Source organism: Hipposideros armiger, unplaced genomic scaffold (genome assembly GCF_001890085.2).
Source record: "Hipposideros armiger isolate ML-2016 unplaced genomic scaffold, ASM189008v1 scaffold_406, whole genome shotgun sequence".
NCBI lineage: Eukaryota > Metazoa > Chordata > Mammalia > Chiroptera > Hipposideridae > Hipposideros > Hipposideros armiger.
The window spans coordinates 1164097-1177921 of record NW_017731756.1 but is presented as its reverse complement, the minus strand read 5'-3'; the positions used below and the strand labels follow the sequence as shown (position 1 = coordinate 1177921).

Genomic DNA, 13825 nt, shown 5'->3' with positions numbered 1-13825 from the left:
AGTGAAGCAATGTCCTCCACAACTAGACTGAAGAACAAAAAGGACAGCAACTTGTCTGTTCCCCTTCCCCCAATTCCCCAGCACTGTTCCCATCCTCCAATTCCCCAATACAAATATTTTTTTTAAAAAAAGAGGTCCCCCTCACTTCCATCCCAAGAACTTTCTCTCTGCTTGCCCTGCTTATTTGTTTCCTCATGGAGTCAAATTTTTCTGAAGTTACATTCTATTGTATCTTTGTATTAAGGCTTCTCTCTACACTAGAAGGTAGGCTTGGCAAAGCAAAGTACTGCTGTGTCACTATACCAAGGACAGTGCCTGCCATGCAGCAGAGGCTCAGGAAAGAGCTGTTGAATGAATGTATATTAAATCCAATGTGAAATCCTACCTTCTTCTTTTTCCTGTGCATGGAGTTTAAGGAAGATGGAATTGGAAATATAGCAACATGGACATTTTAAGAGAAAAGATTTGGTAATGGTCTGTAGTGGTGAAAACCGTGACCTCTCAGTTCTTATTTGCACTCTAGATTTGTGTGTCTTTCTTTCAATCTTAAGAAAGTGCTTTATATCAGGATGAAAGTGTTGTTGGCAGAATTATCTCCCTATTATTTTCAGGAGACTAATACCTTATTTCAGTATTTGGGCTCACCTTTTAGTTGCTTATATCTAGCCATTGAATGGTATCATTTAATGGGATCAATCTTAAGGGATATAGAAATACCACAGCTCAGCTTAGTTTCCAAGCACCCTGGACCTCGCTGGCATTAGTACTGACAATGTAACTGTGGCTATTACTGCTCTACTACTGATTCCAACAGGGCTCCCAAGCCAAGGCAACTTCCTGCCATGTGTAGAGCACAGTCTGGTTTACCAGCTGGTGAGGTGACTTGAGATGACATGAGCTCACTAGGTGGCACAGCTGTGGCTACCAATGAAGTGCATCTCCCTATGCAAGGGTCATTACCACCCACCCATTTTCCAGTGATTCAATTTGTCAGAAATGGAAAACAAAGTTCTCCTGGTTAGTTAAGTGTGTTATCTATGTGCACAGAGAACTTGAGGAGGACCTGGGCAGAGGGCAAGGGCCTTCAGCTTTGCCAGCATGTGTCTGTTATACCATGTGGCCAAACAGAGTGTGTGACATCCCCGGGTACCCAGCCTTTAAGAAATAACACATGTCTCTGCACCCAGAGACGGTAGCTTTGCTAACTAGAATTTTTTTGCCTGTTGATTAAGGCTTCTTAGGTGTTCAGGCAGCCCCATTCTCCCCAATGTGTGATTAGAACAACTGGTGACATTTTTTTGACACAAAGGATCCCATTCATTTATTGAGTGCCCACTATGTGCTGGAGAGGACGCTGGGACTGAGGACACCTTGTGTTGTAGGAGTCCCTTATATACCATCTGATGAATGCCCGCCCTCCTGCCAAGATCCAGGACAAAGCTTTTTCCTTAGCTTTGATTATACAATAGGGTTAACAACCTTTGGGCAATGCTTTGTGACTACCTTAGGACAGACAATGATGAAAAATTAAGTCTGGTCTCAATTGTTTGCATTAACAGAGGCCAAGGAGTTATTGGGATTCTGGAACCCCAAAAGCCATTTTGAAAGTTTCTCTTAAGTCACTAGACTATATTAGAGTGAACCACCTGAAATTACCTATATTTGACTATGTTTATGCTATATATAAACAGCAATTTCATATTTTCCACTACAGTATTTCTTCTATTATCAATCCTTTACCTGGGTAGCTCACAAAGAATGAAACAGAGATTGTTTCCTCCTTAGCCCTTGCCTCTGATGAGGACAAGTGGCCAGTAAATAGTGTGGTGTTTGGGTTGACATAACCCCGGGAAAATGACATATGCAAAAGGGAACATTTACTCATTCTACCCCTAACTTTTACCTGTGCTTTTCAACGTACCTTCTCCAGTTGTCTTTACACAGGCAAACGTATCAGTCTGAGGCAAGGGACAAAGAGTCTAGTTTTAGTCCTTCCTTCTAATTACAAGTTACACAGCACGATGCCTGGGCATTCTAGGTATGCAACCTATGTCAGCTGTCATGGGTATCATAATCATTATTAGCTATATGGCTTTGGGCAAGTCACTTAACCTTTCTAAGCCTCAATTTCCTTATTTAGAAAATAGGGAAACCACGCATGAAAATGCTTTGTAAAGTGCTATAGAAATGTAAGCCTGAGGTTAAATGACTGGACATCAGTTAATCTTTCTTTGCTTTATTTTTTAAGAAAATAATAATTGGGGATTGAATATAGTCTTGCCCACAATATGTAAATATGTAAATATACCCACAATATGGTAGGTTGTGATGGTGGCGGGGCTCTCAGCGGCAGGGGCTGGCCCTTTGTTTTCTAATTGAGCTAATGTGCTAAGTGAGCTTAATGTAAGTTAATTAATGATGCTATTAACTAGGGTGGAATTACCTAGGCAGAGCCTAAAACAGCATCAAAGGAGTGAGCAGGCAGGTGTCTCTGGGATAATTGAGAAAACCAGGGCCAGGAGGAAAGCTGCTAAGAGGCGTGCAGACAGGACACTGAGCAGGCTGAGGAGGGAACCCACCTGAGGGGCTGAGCCGTTTAATCTTTGGGCTGCCTTTTAAAACGCCATCCTGTTTATAGCTACTGTGTTTGAATTTCAAATTTTCTTGAGTCTTTGAAGCTGGGCTCCTGGGCATTTCCTTGTGAATGGATTCCATTTTTCGGAAACCACGAAACTTATCCACCTGAACCCGGGAAGGAGACTCAGGTGACCTGGCTTCTGTCTGTGGTCCTTTGAGACTTACAGTGCTTTGGACAAGAAGATGCTCCCCAGTGAAAAGAGTCAACATGGTTTTGTACCCTGTGAAATGGGGAGCGGGGTGTAAGACCAGGCCTGTCTTCACTTCCCCAGCAAACACTGGGCTGCTGCCTATGGTAGGCGCTGTGCTAGGTTCAGAGACACAGTGACGCTTTAGAAAGAAAGGGGAGCCCCTGACACTTCTGAGTTTGGCAAATACTGGGATGCCCCAAAGTGTATACACATGACTTGTATTCATCTTTTGTTATTGGTGTATACTGAGTATTACAATTTTAGTACAGTTTTTTTCTTTCTTAAAATGTGTATACATTTTTTGGGCACCTTCTGTATGTGTCGTCAACAAAATGAAAACCCTGTTTACTTTCAGAAACCGGGTAGTGCCCACAGAGTGAAAAATCAAACATTTCAGGGAAATTTTATTTACTTTTTTCTCCCAAAGACATGTGCTTCCAGGATTACTTTCCAAAAGTGCCGTCACAAGTTAATAGAGTACAGCCTTAAGGGTGGGGAGAGAGTAGAGCAGAGACCTCAGCCGATCGTCACCAGGGCCCCCAATCTTCTCCTCCGGTGATGAAGGGCACTTGGGGGACATCCTCAGGACAAATGCAAATTTCCCAACTTTGATGAGTAACTCTCTTTTTTGGTGGACTCTGTCAAAATGTAACTTTAAAGGTTGTACGTGGCTGTGGCTTAGAAATCTCAGAATGCCAAGTCGGGCGAGAAATATTCTCTACCTTAATTACTTGAATTGATTCCTTTTCTCTTTTAGTCCATTATGGCTTTTTACCTCTTTAATGTTTTGAATTGGCTGCAGCTTCACTCTTGGCTAGACCTGTCTCAGACGTGAAAGTTCAGAACCATGGTGCAGCAGCCAGTTGGAGAGGAGAGGAAGTGGGGCCTGGTCTTTCTATGCTCCCCCCCTCGCTCGCTTCTTCATTCCTGTCATCTCATATCCCAGTGTCCCATTTACTCTGTCCAATTATCCTGACTGACAGGGTTTCTGCTCTGCTGATTTGTCACCTCACTCCCCACCCATTATTCCTTTAACTGTCCCTCTCAAACCCTCACCTGCTGTCCTCTCGGCCCTAACACCTGTAGCCTCTGCAATGCGGGAGCGATTGCTGCAGGATGCTGGGAAAACAGAGCCAGGTCTTGTGCAGGAGCCCAAACTACTCCGTGACCTGTCAGAGCTTTGAGAGGTACCTCTTGGCTGGAAATGAAATCTCAATCATCAGAAATACATACCCAGCCCCTCACTCTCTGTCCCCCCAACATAGGGGTCATGACCTCGGGTCTCAGACTTGACTCAGAACTGTACTTGAAAGGTCTCTTAAAGGGCACAGTGGGAACTCAGGGGTGGGGCCCAGGTACGGAGCTCAGCTCAAGTCCCAGCTGCTGCTTGTCTTCCTGTGACCAGGCTCTGGGGCAAACTTGAGAAACACACTTTCATGCTCTCTGGAGACACCCATTGTCCCAGTGGCCAAATCTTAAATCCTGCTAAGCACATACTGAATTGTCTCACTAACCGAATAGAAAAATAGGGTTTCTTATGTTTTCCTGAAAACAAAGGAACAATCTCAGGTCTTAGAACTGGTAGCACAGACGTATAGTAATCGGGAAAGCTTGTTCAAACGCAACCCAAATATGACACGCATTTCAAAAATGTACTCAGGCTGTTTTGCAGCCCATGACACCTCAGTCTCACATGTAGCCGAAGAGTTTAGAAAACCAAAGAAAAGGAACCAAGGCTTACCTGGACCCCGATGGAAAGTCAGTTTCTAATCCAAGCAGAAGATGGTCTGTGAAGAAAGCCAGGCACGGTCCTGTGTTGGGCCACCAGGTTTCACAGGTGGCCACTCGGCAGTGCTCTCAGAAGCAGATGCTGGAGCCCGGCAGAGCTGCCTGGGGTGAGGCACCTCTCTGCTGTCAGCCCCACTTTCCTTCTGTTCCAAAGGGTTTCCCGGGAACTCTTCCTTGACTGCTTGCTCCCTCCTGTCTGCGAGTTCCGAAACTCAGTCCTTACAGAGGGGCTTTCCCTCGCTGCAGACTCACCTGCACCATCTAGAGGCCTCTCCCAGCACTGGCTATGCTGGTGTCTTGCTCTGCAGGTTAGCCCCCTCTGCAGCCTGCCGGGGACGGGGACGCACACACCTGGCTTTTGACTTCCTGCCCTGAAAGACACCAGTTGGAATCTGTAAAATCATTGATTTGTTTTTGTTGAGGGGAAGCCTTGCTTCTATCAGAACAACCAGAGCCTTTGGGCACTGGAGTGCTTAAAAAGCTAAATTAGCATTAAAATACTATTAATCAAAATGTGTTCCCCCAAAACCCCCCACTGAGATGGCCACAGGCTTATTACATCCATTCAACTTTGAAACTTGCTGGCATGTTCCTGCCCTCCCTTCTGCCCAACCCCCCACATCTACTGCAGGCTTTGAGTCACTATATATCCCCCACATAACACCAGATAACCATGTACCAGGGGTGCCAAAAAAATCTATACAACTGGACACTTTGGTTAATGTTGCTCAAGCAATAGTTCGCCATAATCAGAAGTGTCTTGACACTGATGGTAACCATTTTGAGCACTTTTTGTTAATTGCAGAAGTCAAACGTGACTTGTATTCATCTTTTGTTATCGGTATATATTGGTATTACAATTTTAATACAATTTTCCTTTCTAAAAATGTGTATACCTTTTTTGGGCACCCTATGTATACTCTGTGTAACTCCAAACCACCATATATACCCTACATAACTCCACATAACCACATACACTCCATTTAACTCCAGATAACTATATACATATCTCATATAACTAGATAATCAGGAAGATATTTGAAACACAAACATTTTGAAAGGATGTTGCCTTTCACTATTAGTTGATTCTTTCTCAAAAGTTAAATGATTAGAAAAAAACCCAACCTTTAAAAGAATGTAATTTCTCCTGCCCCATTCTCCCCCAACCACACCTTCGACACGGGGAGGAGCGGAACTGCTCCTCTAGCTAGATTTCTATCTTCCTTTCCATCTTGTCCTTTCTGCCCTGGATACATACAGTGTAATGAACCATGAGTAAGTAAACAGCTTAATAGAGAAATAAACACAAATGTGTGGTACTCAGGGTGAGGATCCTGAATTAAAGACTTTTTCTGCCTCTAGAAAGGTTGAGCAGAGCTTTATTTACCCAAATTAGTTGGCCAGTGTGGACAATTAACACAGATAATTTAAGCTCCCAAATGAGAATTTTAACCTGAATTTTCAGGCTTGATCATTTATATTGCCCATGCTCAGCCCAAACTGAGGCTTTGTGATAAATTAAAATTACCAAAATTATTAAATTCGGAACCTAGGAAATGAATAGAAAGTAAGTATTCTGGGCTAATTTTTCTATTGAATATAATTTTGACTTTTTGGCATATTCATTTTGACGAGTATGTTTTGAAGCTGGAGATTATTTTAGATGTAACTTTTTTTTCTATTGGAAATTAAATGGTGACTTTAAATTTACCAAAGAGTGATGACACTGATGTTGCCAGAAGATAGGAGAAAAAATTAGCATGGGTACAGAATATGGATGCTGTATTAGAAGCCAAAGACACTGTATTTTTCTTTTTGAAAAAATCCAGAACATCATGCCATTAAGAAAAGTTGTAGATGGTTATGCTTGAAATTTTCACAGTCATTGTATTCAAATAAAAATGAGTATACAAATTAATTCAGTTGATTACGAGAAAAAATGAAACAAGAGAGACTATTGCTTATCTTCATCATTTAAGGCTCCAGAGCTTTGAAGAGACCTGATTTTTTCCATTTTGTGCATTTCTTAAGAGACTGAGGCTGAAATAGCAAAAGGTTATCAATAACATTTAAAAATAAGAACATGAATCAAGAGTGCAGACTATGGTTGGATGAATGGGGTCTCTTGGGACTCTGGAGAATAGAGTGTAATTTAGAACACACGCTTCATACGCATAGCTGAGCCCTGACTTGCCTGCCTCCCATCCCCCCGGCCCTGCCCTTTCATGGAGTGTGCACAGATGCACAGCCCAACAGAGGGACCCAACAGAGGGACCCGGCAGAGGCCTGCAGCACGATAGGGTAGGCAGCCCCCAGATCTCAGCTTCACTGAGTCACAATTTTACAAATAGTCATAGAGATTCAATAGGAAGCCCATACCTGTAGAAAACATTCACAGATTGGTAGGAATGATCTAGCAGATTCGATAATTTCCTGTGAGTAATACCAAGCCACATTCTGGTTCTCATTATTTAAAGTCTGTGTCTTGACTACAAATCTCATGTTGAGAGAGAGCAGGGAGAAAACCCTTGATACCCACTTCTGCCATCCAAATAGCATTCTTCTATATTGATGTGTTCATTCATCATTTATTCATTCACCAAGTGCTTATGGAGGACCTCTGGGAGCCAGGCACTATTTGAAGTGCTGGGATACCATAATGAGAAAGACAATCAAAACCTCTGGCCTCAAGAATCTTATACAGTTGATTTGTGAACAACGCAGGGGTTAGGGGTGCCACCCCCCCTCCCCCATGAAGTAAAAAATCTACAATATAACTTCGGACTCACCCAAAACTTAATGACAGTTGTCCTTCGCATCCACGGATTCAGCCAACTGCGGATCAAAAACAGTATTTAAAAACAGTAGCAAATCTGTGGTTGGGAGTGTGAAAATACTATTTTTGGAAATGGAGTTGGTTGCATCCGAGGATGTGAAACCCGTTGATGTGAAGGGACAACTGTATTTATTGAAAAAAATCTGCACATAAGTGGGCCCGCGCCGTTCAAACCCATATTGTTCAAGTGTCAACTGTACTTCTGTTTTCAAATAACTATGAAATATACTTTCTGGAGATGCCAATCAGACAAGGGGGTAGAGGACCTCTTGGCTATGTGAGTGTGGGGTGTCATCGGCTGGTGACAGATTCCTGCTATCTAATTATTGTCTGAAAAAGTGGTATCAGACCAAATACAGCAAATAAGGACACTCCTTTCTAGAAGCTGATCCTGGCGTTTAACTGCCTTTACCTAACAACTCACCATAGCAAGTTATGCTTCTGGTTCCCTCAAAGTTCCCGCCAAGAAATGCTATCGCTCAAATCATAGGCTAGCTTATGAGTATTTGATGCATTTTTTTTATACCCATGATGGGTGCTCAGTAACACTAAGTTATTCAGACTAAAAGGACCACAGCTCTGTCTATGGCTTGGAATTTGCCCCAGAACTGGAGCAGAACTGGAATTGTTTTCTGGGAAAACCCTGCCTCTGGCTTGGTGGAGTGAGGACTGCAGGCCCCTCAGGCCCGTCCTGGCCCAGCTCCTCCCATGTTCTAAGAGGATGTGCTGACCTTAGCTCTGCCAGTGGTCATGGCACCGGTTCCTGAGAACATGGGCCAGCTCGTTTTTAAAGTGTTACTTCAGATACCCCATTGTCCCCCACTTACCACATCTCCATAGGAAAGACAGGAAATACATTTATTTCAAGTCACATGATGTCGTCCTAAAAGTGTGGGCCCTGCACAGGGCCTTGGTTGGCCAACAGACACCCAGAGTAGCAGAACGGAGTTAGGTGATGATATAAAGGAGATGAGCCAGCAGATGGAGAATGAGGGCGTGTGAGGGTGGTGCTTTGGCTAATAAAAGGGGATCAGGATTGGTTGTTCTGAGAAGGAAGAAGGGAGTCTTGGAGAGTAAGAGGGAAGGAAAGGTGTTTGGGGTAAAACGAAGAGTTGTCCAAAGGCTCCGAGGGGAGAAGAGCCAGGTGTGCTGAGAGAAGCCGTTTTACCAGGGAAATGTGTGGCCGCAGAGCAGGGAGCGGCTCAGGAAGGGCAGTGGCGACCACAGGGCCAGGGGAAGAGGTTTGAATTTTATTTCAAGTATATCATGATTTAAAGGCGATGGAAACTTATTTTTGGAGAGGAACAGGCCTCTTTCCCTAGCAAAGTGAAGAAGGAGAGAGACTGAGTCTGGGCGAGCATTTGCATATTAGGTCCTTGCTTGGTCTTAAGTCAACTAGACCCAGGGAGATGAAACGCTAAGCGAGCCGTTGGCATGCCTGGGTAACCTGCCTCCCAGCAGAAAATAAGATGGGACAACCCAGGTCGAAGGCAGAGTAAATTAGCTGGGCTCCAACCGATTTTATCCCCTTGGAGAACAAGATTCTGCATTTAGTTATTTAACTAAACTTTGCCACACCCAACACCCTGCTGTTAATTAAAGAAAGAAAAGTCTTGACTACCCATTTGCCCAGGATTCCTATCGCAGACACTTCATTAAAAAGGCTGCCTGGATTTGGAACACTCAGCTGTCAGTACTGACTCTGGTCACTTAATGTACCATCGTGAACCCTCTGCCATGGATGGAGAAACAGACCTGGGTAGGGAGAAAGCTTCAGGTCAGGAGAAGCATTGCTGTGGGGGGAGGGGAAGGGGGGAGGGGGCAGGTGCCCCAGTGACCTCAACTCTCACTGCTCTCTTTCCTGGGCTGCCCCTACCCACCTCCATTATGCAAGCAGTAAAAGTATAATTGAAATTGATCCTCTCCCAGAATGACTTTGGGAGCTTGAACAGTGCAAAGGTTCAAAACACTAAATCTTTTTTATAATCTCTAATATTGTGTTTTAGCTCAACAGTATAGATCAGTGTGCTTCGCTAATAAAGGGAACCACTAGAGGATTATAAAACCTATTTGTACTGCGCCAGAAAAATTAAGAGAGGGGAAAACAGTTTGGAACTAGGGAATATTGATGTCTTCATTTAAAAACCAACAAATTCATTCTTCCAATGGATGAGTTCATATTTCTAGCATAATTCATGGCTTTGGTGTAATGGAGTTAGTGCTTCATGGGATTATCACTCTATTATTAGTGGATACTTGCAGTAATATGAGTCCATAGCCTAGCCATGTAAAATGAACTGTTCATTGGGTTACATATAATAAAATTTATGAATGGAACTTTATCACATTTATCAGAACATTTTGCAGGTTATGTGTAAGGCAGAAGAATCATTAATTTACAAGTGCTAATGTGTTCTTGGGGGCATTTAATTCTACAGAGTATTTGGTATGTCCTTACTCTTCACCTACCATGGATGTGAACTCATTGTCCTCAAAAGCTATACTGGGCAAAAGAAAATCAGAACAGGGACTAAAAAGTATTATAATAAGAAAACGGATGGCAAAAAGCAGAAGCTGTGTTATGTATACTTTTCAGTTCTTATGTTTTGTAAAGACTTGTGCAATCTCTCTGATTAATTAGAAGGCAAAGATGGAATTATTTTTTTTAATCACAGAATTTCTCATTTTATTCTTACAAAAATGTGGTGGTGGTCACATAGAGAAATGAAGACACTTTGGATCTCTGACCTTCCATCAGTGGCAGAGGTCAAGGGCTTGAGTTTGGGGCTGTAAGAGATGCACCTTCGGGGTTTCATCAGAGCAATATTTTTAACCTGCTCACAAAAAATTCTGACCTATCAGCAATGTCAGGGTCAGGGAAGAACACGGAGTGTGAGATTGGGGGGTGAGCAGACAAATAATACGTTTGATGTAGAAGGCTCAGGAGCCAAAGGAGAGATGCAAACAAAGCCCTATGAAAGCACAAGGCAGAACAGGTTTCTCCCACCTGGAAACTGGAGGTGGCTTCGTGGAGAGGGGGCACTGGAGTTAGGCCTTGAAGGAGAGATGAGAATAATGATAATAACGATAATAATGAGTGTCCAGCATTATTGAGTGCTTCTCATGTGCTAGGCATTAAGTGCTTGGCATAACTAAACTTGAATAATGCTCTTAACAACCCTATAAGACAGTCATATATACTCACAGTTTGCAGAACTTCTGGGCCTGAGGACGCTGGCTCCTCTGCTCAGAATGCCCTTACCCATTGTCATGTACGAAGCTCATACTTTATGATGTAAAGCCTTTATTGAAGGCTTTACATGCCAGGAAAGTGTGTTCACTGGACTGTCTTCTTCACTAGCTGTCAGTTCTCTAAGAGCAAAGAACAAGTCTTTCTGAGCTTAGCACAGCAATTTCCAATAAATTGCTGTGAGGATGAGTGAGTGAGAGAGGTGTGTGGTCACCTCCTTTAATGCTCTTTTTTTTTAAAGATTTTATTGGGGGGTTGAGGGAGGGGAACAGCATTGGGGAATCGGGGAAGGGGAACAGTCAAGTTGCTATCTTTTTGTTCTTCAGTCTAGTTGTGGAGGACGTCGTTTCACTGGCCCATGTTAGTATCATCATTGCGCTCTTCCCGGGTGAGGCAGATCAGCAGCTGGCCACTCAACGGCCGCTCGCAGCGGCTCTTGGCAGCTCACGCCGGCTGCCTGCCGTTCACGCCTGCTGCCAGCCACTCACGGTATAATGCTGTCTTTTTAATATGGTTTGTAACAAGTACCTGTGTCTCCTTAGATGCAGACTCAAGCAGCTCTGTCTTGCATGTGGGAATAAAAATGTGTTCACAAGGAATACTGGAAAAGAGCTCTCAAGGCATGGTCACATGACATAGAAAGAAACACCAGCAGAGCTGTTTGTTTAGCTTTTGGTTTGCCATAACTGGGACAGCCATCCGTAACTGCCCCACAGACCTGTGAGGTCGCCCAGGTTCTCTGAGAGGCAGACATTCTAGTCTCGCCTTGTTGACATCAAAGATGATGACAGGTGCTCAGAGAAGTGCAGCAGTTGAGGACAAAAACAGGAGGTAAGCTCTCTTTATCTTGTTTTTTCTGAATAGAATGTTGATGTCTGCACATTTTTGTAAAAAAACATAAAATTATTTTGGTAATAAGGCTGCAAATCCAGGAGACTTGGTCTTTTATGGCAGCAGCTCCTGGGAATCCCTTTGTAAACCAAGTTCCCTAAGTCAAGCGAATGACCTTGAGACCCCCATGGCCCATCCTCATCTACCCTGAGACCAGGGATGAGGGTGAAAACTAAGCTCAGGGAGTTTGCTTCTTTCCCACAGATTGGAGGTTCTCAACGAGTGGTCCCAGATGAACAGCATCACCAGGGGCAGGTTAGAAATGCACATTGTCAGGCTCTACCCCACTCCTGAGACAGAGACTCTAGGTGGGCCCAGTAAGCTGACTTTTAACAAGTGCTGTAGGTGATTCCCATGCTTGCTCAAGGGTGTCCAAGGATGGGGCATCCTCTTTGGATTTGGGGGTTAGGAATTGGGGGTTAGGAGGTGGCTCCTACATCTGGGGAAGGCACAGTGGGAAGTGAGGAGAGGGTGGAAGGAAGGGTCTTTCCTGGGCCTATTCTCTCTCCATTTTCCCTTGGACTAATCCACGCTCATAGTTCCAGCTCTCACCTCCTGAAGGGAATCTCTCATCTCTGATTTGTCTTTACTTCTTCTTTTAGCTTTCTTTCCTTCCACACTAGTGATTTAAGTCTGCAGAGCCTACTATAGCTTCAAATCTGAAGCCTGTAAAACGAAACTCACCATTTTTTCCCCAGTTTTATTAACATGACTTCCTTTGTTCATTATTCCCCCTCTCACAATTATTTATCAAGGGCCTTCTCTGGCCATGCCCTGTGCTGGGAGAGTCTCTATTTTACATGCTGTCACTAATTCTCATTCACACATGTTCAGAGCCTGGTGTTTCTTTTCTCTTCTCCTTCTTCCTCAGGTCCCTGTATGATTGTTTTTCATAATTCCTTACCCCTTGATTTCCAGGCCCCTAGCCTCCACTCTAGTCAAGACCTTCTTCACCCCAATCCAACTCAAGAAATACTTATTAAGTAACTAGAACCTGAAATGCACTGTGCCAAGGCCCACTGGGATAAAAACAGAATTAACACAGCCCTTGCCCTCAAATAATTTAGCTTCTACATCACTGCAGTAATCTATTAATTAATCTTCTTCCTCCAGGGCTTCTCCTCTCTACTCCAGTTTATATCCTATTACCAGACTAATCTTCCTAAAACACTGAGAATTTCACTCCCCTGCCCATAAGTTTTCTATAATGTGTTTCTTGTGCTGCATAGAGTGTTAAGTCCATATTCCTTAGCTTTAAATGCAGACCTTCTTCAGCCTGGACTTTCCTCTCCAAGTCAACTTTCCAGTATTTCCCAAGCTGCTCTCCAAGCTCTCAGGGGCATTCCCATCTCCAGGGTCATCAACCATTCTTTGATCTCCCCATCCTTCTGCCTGGTATGTTATCTTCTCTCCTACTTAGTCTGCAAAAACACGTTACATTGTGCCACCTTTCTGAAGCCTTCTTGGACAGTCTCAATCTGGAACACTCTCTTCTGCCTTGTTGGGCACTGAGCACACACTGACATTTGGTATAAATTACCTTTTCTTATGTACTCATGTTCCCCCAAATTAAACCACCAGGGCACAGCCAGCTCTTACACCCGGGTTTACTGTACCTCATGGCACCTGGGTTCCATGTGGCCATGGTCAGCCTGAGCTCCTGGGCCACCTGTCTCATGCCCTTGCTTATTCTTCCATGCTCTTTCAGCCATTTTTGTCTTTTCCCCTGAAGACAGCTGTAACCACTCCAAGTTTCAGCAGCGGACTTCTTTCTCCTCATAGTCGAATAGACTGGGGGGCCTGCTGCTCTTGGTCATCCTGGGGCCCAGGCTCCCTGCAACCAGAGGGCCCACTCCAGAGATTTCCAGGCAGTAGACTGTCAATGTGTCTAGGGGAGAGGAGGAGAGAAAGCGCAGGTCACCGGAGCAGATCCTGGGTGAGTCCTGTAACCGTGCTGGTAGTGACCGGCATTGCGTCCCCAAATTCCCTTGGCCAGCAGGCTGTCACGTAAGCCCACGCATGGCGCATGTGTGGAAGGCGTGCCTAGGCATAGGGGGACAAACTTGGAGCCTGGCAGGCACTGGCACGCTCTGACACACTTAGCAATTTGGTTTTTCTGTTTTGTTTTGTTTTTAAGCTTCACAAAGGCCAAGCAAACACAAGATAATTTTGCTGGTTACAATGCTCATGTGAGTCGTGGCAGCCTGAGGGATGACCTCAGTTGGGTGTGGG

At 44.1% G+C, this 13825-nt stretch overlaps 1 protein-coding gene across 2 annotated transcripts in view; it reads right to left on the bottom strand.

Moving 5' to 3' along the window:
- The window catches only part of EDAR (ectodysplasin A receptor), a 101173-nt gene extending 96342 nt beyond the window's left edge, over positions 1–4831 (bottom strand). For both annotated transcript variants that reach the window (XM_019663816.1, XM_019663817.1), the window contains exon 1: positions 4570–4831. The gene's annotated coding sequence lies outside the window, so the exon portion shown is untranslated. The remainder of the gene's footprint in view (positions 1–4569) is intronic.
- Positions 4832–13825: the final 8994 nt, after the last annotated feature.